Genomic DNA, 7,880 nt, shown 5'->3' on the forward strand with positions numbered 1-7,880 from the left:
TTTACATGTATCCTGACACTCCCTTCTGGCTTGCAGAGCTTATGCTGAAAGATCAGCTGTTAAACTTATGGGAACTCCCTGTATGTTATTTGTTGCTTTTCCCTTGCTGCTTTTAATATTTATTTCTTTGCATTTAATTTTTGTTAGTTTGATTAATATTTGTCTCAGCATGTTTCTCCTTTGATTTATCCTGTATGGGACTCTGCATTTCCTGGACTTGTTTGACTATTTCCTTTCCCATGTTAGGGAAAGTTTTGACTATAACCTCTTCAAATATTTTCTCAGACCTGTTCTCTTTCTCTTCCTCTTCTGAGACCCCTATAATTCAAATGTTTGTGCATTTAATATTGTCCCAGGTCTCTAAGACAGTCTTCATTTCTTTTCATTCTTTTTTCTTTATTGTGTTCCAGAGCTGGTATTTCCACCATTCTATCTTCCAGCTCAGTTATCCATTCTTCTGCCTCAGTTATTCTGCTATTGATTCCTCCAAGGGTATTTTTCATTTCAGGTATCATTTTGTTCATGACTGTTTGTTTGTTCTTTAGTTCTTCTAGGTCCTTGTTAAACATCTCTTGTATCTTCTCGATCTGTGCCTCCATTCTATTTCCAAGATCTTGGATCATCTTTACTATCATTACTCTGAACTCTTTTTCAGGTAGATTGCCTATTTCCTCTTCATTTATTTGGTCTTGTGAGTTTTTCCTTTGCTCTTTCATCCACAATATATTTCTCTGTTGTCTCATTTTGTCTAACTTACTGTGTTTATGGTCTCCTTTCTGCAGGCTACAGGGTCATAGTTTTTCTTGCTTCTGCTGTCTCCCCCCTGGTGGGTGAGGTTGGTCCAGGGGCTTGTGTAAGCTTCCTGGTGAGAGGGACTCGTGCCTGCACTCTGGTAGGTGGAGCTGAGTCTTTTCCCTCTGATGGGTAGGGCCGCATCAAGTGGTGTGTTTTGGGGTGTCTGTGAACCTAGTATGACTTTAGGCAGTCTGTCTGCTGATGGGTGTGGTGGTGTTCCTGTCTTGCGGGTTGTTTGGCGTGAGGTGTCCAGCACTGGAGCCTGCAGGCAGTTCATGGAGCCAGGTCTTAGTGTTGAGATGGATACCTCTGGGTGTGCACACGCTGATTAATATTCCCTTAGCCAAGGAATTCTTTGGCACTCCAGCAGACTGGATTTCATGGTCGCACCCTGGAGGCCCAGGCCTGATCCCTTGCCAGGGAAACAAAAGCCTCCAAGCCATGCAGCACAGCCAGAAAAAAATAAAGAAGAAAGAAAACAGACAAACCAAATCCAAGACAAATGATAAAAACAAAATCAAACAGAAACAAAGAAGCAGTCAGAAAAGAAAGAAAAAAAAAAAACAAAGAAAACAAAAAACAAGAGAACAAACGAAGAACACAGAAATGAAAATAATCAATAAGGACTAAACTAACAAAAGCAGAAATGAAAAACAAAACAAAAACAGAAAGCAAACTAAAAAAAAAAACGAGCAAAGAAAACATAAAGCAAAGACATAAAATTATTAAAAAGAATAAAAACAAGAAAAAAACACAAAACAACAAAAAAGTAAAGTAGAAACAAAAAAATATTTTAAAAATAATTAAAAAAACATGATAAAAACAACTGAACAAAATTAAGCAAACAAAAAGGATAATAGTAATAAGAATCTTTTCCTGGGGCCTTATCTGTCAGTATCCTTGATATAGTGAGCCAGAGCCAACCCCTGCCTCCCCAGGAGGCCCTTCAATACCTCTAGGTAGGTCTCTGGACATGCTGTGGGCACTGTAGGGCCAGCTCAAGTTCTGACCTGGCCCAAGTCCTATGTGTACTTGCCCCCAAAGTCCACAGCTGCTAAACTTAGACCAACCTCAGTTGTGGGAACACTTGTTGTCTATTCAGATATTACACATATGCAGGATTTACCAAGCCAATCATGGAGATTTAATATGCAGCTTATGCAGCTGCACAGAGAGATTTCCATTCCTCTTCCTTAGTCGCACTGCCCCTGGGGCTCAGCTTTGGTTTTGGCCCCACCTCTGTGTGTGTGTCACCCTCAAGCATCTGTTCCCTGCCCAGGTGAAAGAGAGCCAAAGCAGCAGTTGATTGGGGCACATTTACTCACTCAAGCCAGGGAAGGGTACAATGGCCCAACTGGGGTGTGCACGAAGGTGGAGGAGACCAGCATGGAGTTGCAACAGATTGGGTTGTGCTCACTCTGGTGGAAGTCCCTCCCAGTGCCTGCGGAGGCAGGGGCTGGTGTGTGTGGGTGGTGGCAGCCCTGTCCCTTGCACATCACTCAACAATGGTACCTCCTTTCCTAGACAGATCCTGCTTCCTCTAGGAGCATTCCTAGCCATGGAACCCCTCACTCCCATCTCCTCTGTTGTACCCGTGCAGCCAACAGTGGTCCTCTCCCTGGATCTGCTCTTTTAACCCCACGCTTTAGCACCCAGCCCCCACCAGCATTGGCAGATTCCTGTCTTAGGCAGGGGGGCCCAGGGCTGATTCCTGAGGAGGCTTTGGGATGGGTGGCACTCAGGACCCCTGGAGCCTACAGGGGAGGAGGAGGTCTTAGCTTGAGGCACCAGTGAGCCTGCTCAGATGGGTTCCCTTCCCAGTGCCTGTGGAGGCCAAAGCCTGTGAGTGGGGAAGAGGGTTACAATGGTGCCCCCACCCCTTGTACACCACTCAAAAATGACACCTTGCTTCTATGGTGTCTTGGGCTTTTTCTGCAAACTTTCTCAGTTGTGGAGCTCCTTACTGCTGTACCTTCAGGCTGTCTTTTTACAGCCAACAGCTGTCCCCTCCCTGGGTCCATGCTCCAAACCCCACTTTCCAGCACCCAGCTCCCCTCTGCAACAGGAGACACACAACTCAGCCTGGGGTCCACAGGGCTGTGGCACAGACCATGCACAGTTCTTACTTTGTCCTGCCTTCCACAGACCATCTGCTGCATTCTCTTTTGATCCCCTGAAGATCCCTTTCTGTCCCAGCTGATTTCCCAGCCATGAGGGGGGTTTTCTGATTGTGGGAACCTCTCCTCACCTTCAGTTTTGTACCAGGGTTTCTGGTCCCTTTATTGAGTCCTCTTTTCTTTTTTTCTTTCTTTCATCCTACCCAGTGGTGAGGGGATTTTTCTTATCCTTCTAGGTGTCCAAAGTCTTTCACTAATGTTCAGCAGATGCTCTTTGAGAATTGTTCCATTCGTTGATGTATTCTTGATGTATTTGTGAGGCAAAACGAATTCCACGTCCTCCTATTCTTCTATCTTGACTACTCCCCCTCGATTGACTTTTTAATGTAACTACTTTCCTTCTTTTTTCCTTCCTTCCTTCCACCTCATTTAATTTAGTTTTATTGTGCTTTTAAAAAAATTACTGACTTGAATATTTAGTTCCCAAATTTTATTCTTTCTTTTTTCTGATAAATTAATTTAAGGCAACAACTTCTATATAAGTGGGAAAGTTTTGGGGGGCATAATTTTATGATATTCTCATGTTTCTAAATATATGGTTATTTTAGTTTTAATTTCTCCTAGTGATTTAATATTTACGTGAAGAGATATTTTGACTTTAGTTTGTAATTTGGAATTTTATTACACTGCTGCATACTGATTTCCACTTTTAAACATTTTCTTGACATTTTCCTTTTACATAATCAATTTCTGTGACTGGTCTGTATGTGTTTGCAAAGATTATGTTAGTTATGCATACATATATGCATATATTATGTTTTATTTTCTCCAATATACTTAAATTTGTTATTCAAATCTCCTATATCATATTTATTCTGAGAGAATGGTGTTAATGTCTCCCACTAATTTTGTGGATTTGTCAATTTTTCCTTGCATCTCTATTCATCTTTATTATTTGTTTTATACACACACTGTATTAACATCATTAGAAAAATAAAAGAGAAAATAGAATCTATTTTACAAGAGCATGCTGCAAATTACTCATTTCCACGATATATCTACATCTATATCGGTATCTATATCTATCTATCTATAAAGAGAGAGCTTATTTTTTAGATAAACTCTTACTGATCTTGGAAACAAGGCATCAATTATCCAAATTAAAAAAGTATTAAAATTTATAAATAAACCATGAAGCAGAATGGTCACAACTAAAAGAGTGAAATATATGTGCATGTGTGAGTGTGTGTGTGTGTGTGTGTGTGTGTGTGTGTGTGTGTGTATATATATATAGAGAGAGAGAGAGAGAGAGAGAGAGAGTTAGCAAAATTTCATAGTCTACTTTTACTTTTCATAAGTGTTAAAAATTTACTTTTCTCCAGACACATAGCACAAAGAGAACATGGATATAAGTAGTTAAGATATTGACTATCAATCAGAAGAGAAGATGTAATTTGCTGATTAGGAGAGCCAGTCTGGGTACTGAGTGGTTGCACTGGAAGCTTTCACCTCTTTAAACCTCAGTTTCTTCACATGTACTGTGGTATTATAAATGCAGCCCCTTTATACATCATTAGAAGGTTCATGTGAGATGGGAGACTGCATGAAGAGCATAATCTCAGTTCTGGACAAAAGGAAGCGCTTAATAAGTGTTAATCATCAATCCCATAAACGATGCAAAGCATTTATGATAAAGACTTAATTGTCTTAAAAGGTTCTTACAAGTCAATTAAAAATATACAAACACATCAAAGAAAAATGAGCAAATGAATGACAATTCAAAAATGAAGGACAAATTGAGTATAAGCATATGGAGAAATGTGTACATAATAAACATGTAATAACAAATAAATAAGTGAATAAACAAATAAATAATGTTACAACAAAAAAATTAAAACTACAATTACAGTCAAGAGAACTCAAATCTCCACGGCATTTTAATTCAGAAAAAGTGAATCTTGGTTCTTATTTTATCCTCTGAAACACAGAAATCTTGGCTTCTTTGGCAGAGTTTCATATTTGGGTTGGGGGGTAATTAGGTTAGCTTAATCATAAACTAAACTAGAAGGAAAAATAGTTTATATACTTTTTACTTCGATGGCAACTCTAATCAATATTAAGCTCCACACATTTATTAAGAAGTACTACTTTCTGTCCCTTGGTGCTAAGATACCTCCTAATATATCCTTTGACAGGCAGCTTGAGACTTCTAGGTGTGTAAACTCATGTGAAAATGGAATAACATGCACTTTTGCTCATTTTCATGTATTGTATTAAAAATAATTCAAGAAGGTGTTTGGGAATACTTGGGCAACAACAACAAACAGTCTACAAAGTAAAGCCTTATTCTTCATATACATGACTTCTTCCTCTCCTGTGACTCTATACTCTCACCATCTCTGCAAAAACAGACTTCCCTAGATAAGAAATGGTCCACAGGAAGTGTCTAGGGCCTCTTGTTGGGTTCAAAGATGTGGTGGCCAGAATTCATGTGGATGACAAAGATAGGAGACTGAGGTTAAAATGCTTTAAGAGACAGCAACATATTTAAATATTATATATTCTTTTCTTGTGTTGGGAATAAGGGCAATTTTGTATTCTTTTTTTTTCTACAGTGATATTTATCATTTGTATAATTTTAAAAAGACTAAATAAGGAAAAGATTATATAAAAGGATAGAGGAGGGGCTTCTCTGGTGGTGCAGTGGTTAGGAATCTGCCTGCCAATGCAGGCGACATGGGTTCGAGCCCTGGTCCAGGAAGATCCCACACGCTGTGGAGCAACTAAGCCTGTGAACCACAAATACTGAGTCTGCGCTCTAGAGCCCGCAAGCCACAACTACTGAAGGCCACGCACCTAGAGTCCGTGCTCCACAACAAGAGAAGCAACTGCAGTGAGAAGCCCGCACACCACAACAAAGAGTAGCCCCTGATTGCCGCAACTAGAGAAAGCCTGCATACAGCAATGAAGACCCAACATAGCTAAAAATAAAATAAATAAATTTATATATATAAAAAAGAAGGTGCAGTTTCAAAGCCCATCTTTGAAAGCCTAAAAAAAAAAAAGATAGGAGATCTATACACATTGTTAATTATTGGTTTCAATATACAATATTTGCATTTCATTACTTGTCTTTCAATTACCAGCAAAATGATACATGTTTTAAATTTTTATCACGCTTACATCACTGGCATAAAATACATGATGACTAACTACAGTAACAACAAATTGTCATATTGTTCTAAAAATATTTGGATAGTTCATTCTTGATTACCATTCCCCAAAACATAATGATCAACATCAGTGGATTAATGACTTATATTAATAATACATGATTTAAGGACCTCACTTGGAATTATACTAATATATAAAAATGTGGGGAGGGAATTCCCTGGCAGTCCAGTGGTTAGGATTCTGGGCTTTCACGGCTGAGGGTCCAGGTTCGATCACTGGTCAGGGAACTAATATCCTGAAAGCGATACAGCTTGGCCAAAAAAAAAAAAGAAAGAAAAAATTGAGAAGGATATCTTTAGACATATAAGCAAATTTGCAGATTACTTTTAATTAAAAAATGTCAGGCTTCTGATTTCAGCCCTGACTTGTAAAGGAGCTTGGAAGTAATCACTGCTATCCTTACAAGAAGAAAAATCTGAACAAAGTGAAAGTTAACAGCTTCTTTTGGACACATCAGAGAACTGAAGTCACAGGACAAGCTACCCCAAAGTCTGGAGATACAGGAGAATATGGAGAGAAACACCTGAGTTATACTTTCAATAGCAGAAGCTGCTGGAGCCATAAACTGGTCAGAACACTCAAAGGGTACTTTTGACAAATTGCTGGAGGCTGAGTGGAATAGCAGGAAATCAAGGGACTGTTGAGGGAGATGCCATCTTGGAGTGACTCATACTTTTGTACATTTTACCTCCAGAAACATCACCTGATATTCATGATAAAGATCTGAGAAAGATTCCCTAGAGGTTCTAGTGGAAGGTCTGTTTGGGGGTATTAATTGTGATGAATTACTCCCAGAGCCCTGTCTCTGACAAAGGAAGGCCTACTCTCCAAGGAAGATTTTACCTGGGCCTTATCCCAGCTGGTGAAAAGTGTTCCTCCCACTGTAGATCCCTCTAGCCTTCCTGTATCACAATAAAGGGGTTAAAACAAAGCGAAACAAACAAACAAAACAGGCTTTGTCATTGGAAAAAGAAAAAAAGACAACTGTGCAGATCATAGCCCAGAGACGCAGGCTGGTAAAACACTGAGATTTAATCATGATATCATAAAATGCTTTCCTTCCCCATACCTGACCACTACAACAATAGGGCTTCTGTAGAACAACAGTGAATTACAGTGGAAAAATCTGAAAAACACAGACTTTTCGAAGAATCTTAAACAGGAAGCCCAAAATCAAGAGAGGAGACAAAACCAAGGACACTAGAGGAATTTGAAACCCTTGCCCCCCCCACCACCACCACTGGCAAGAGCACACATTAAATACTGGCCAACTTCCATCCAGTTTAATATAAATTCTCACACCCAAGGCCTAGCTACCTCAGCTCCTATTACCTGACAGAAGTCTAGCTTTCAACAAAAAAGTACAAGGAATGCCAAAAGGCAGGAATAAAAGCAACAGACACAGGCTCAGGTATGACACAGATGTTGGAATTATCAGAGAGGGCATTTAAAATAATATGATTAATATGTTTAAGGGCTCTAACGGAAAAAGTAGAAACATGTAAGCCCAGATGGACTGTAAGCAGAAAGGTGGAATTTCTAAGAAAGAATCAAAAGGAAATGCTAGAAATCTAAAAATAAGAACAAAATTGAAGAGCACTTTTAATGGGTTTATTATCACCCTAGGCATGGTCAAGGAAAGGATCAGTGAGCTTGAAGAGAGGACAACAGAAGCCTCCCAAACTGAAATGTAAAGAGAATGAAAATAAACAGTGGGACCATTTCAAAAAGTGT

Source organism: Aethalodelphis obliquidens, unplaced genomic scaffold (assembly GCF_003676395.1).
Source record: "Aethalodelphis obliquidens isolate GAN/ISIS:26980383/991018 unplaced genomic scaffold, ASM367639v1 scaffold49, whole genome shotgun sequence".
In the NCBI taxonomy this organism is placed as follows: Eukaryota; Metazoa; Chordata; class Mammalia; order Artiodactyla; family Delphinidae; genus Aethalodelphis; species Aethalodelphis obliquidens.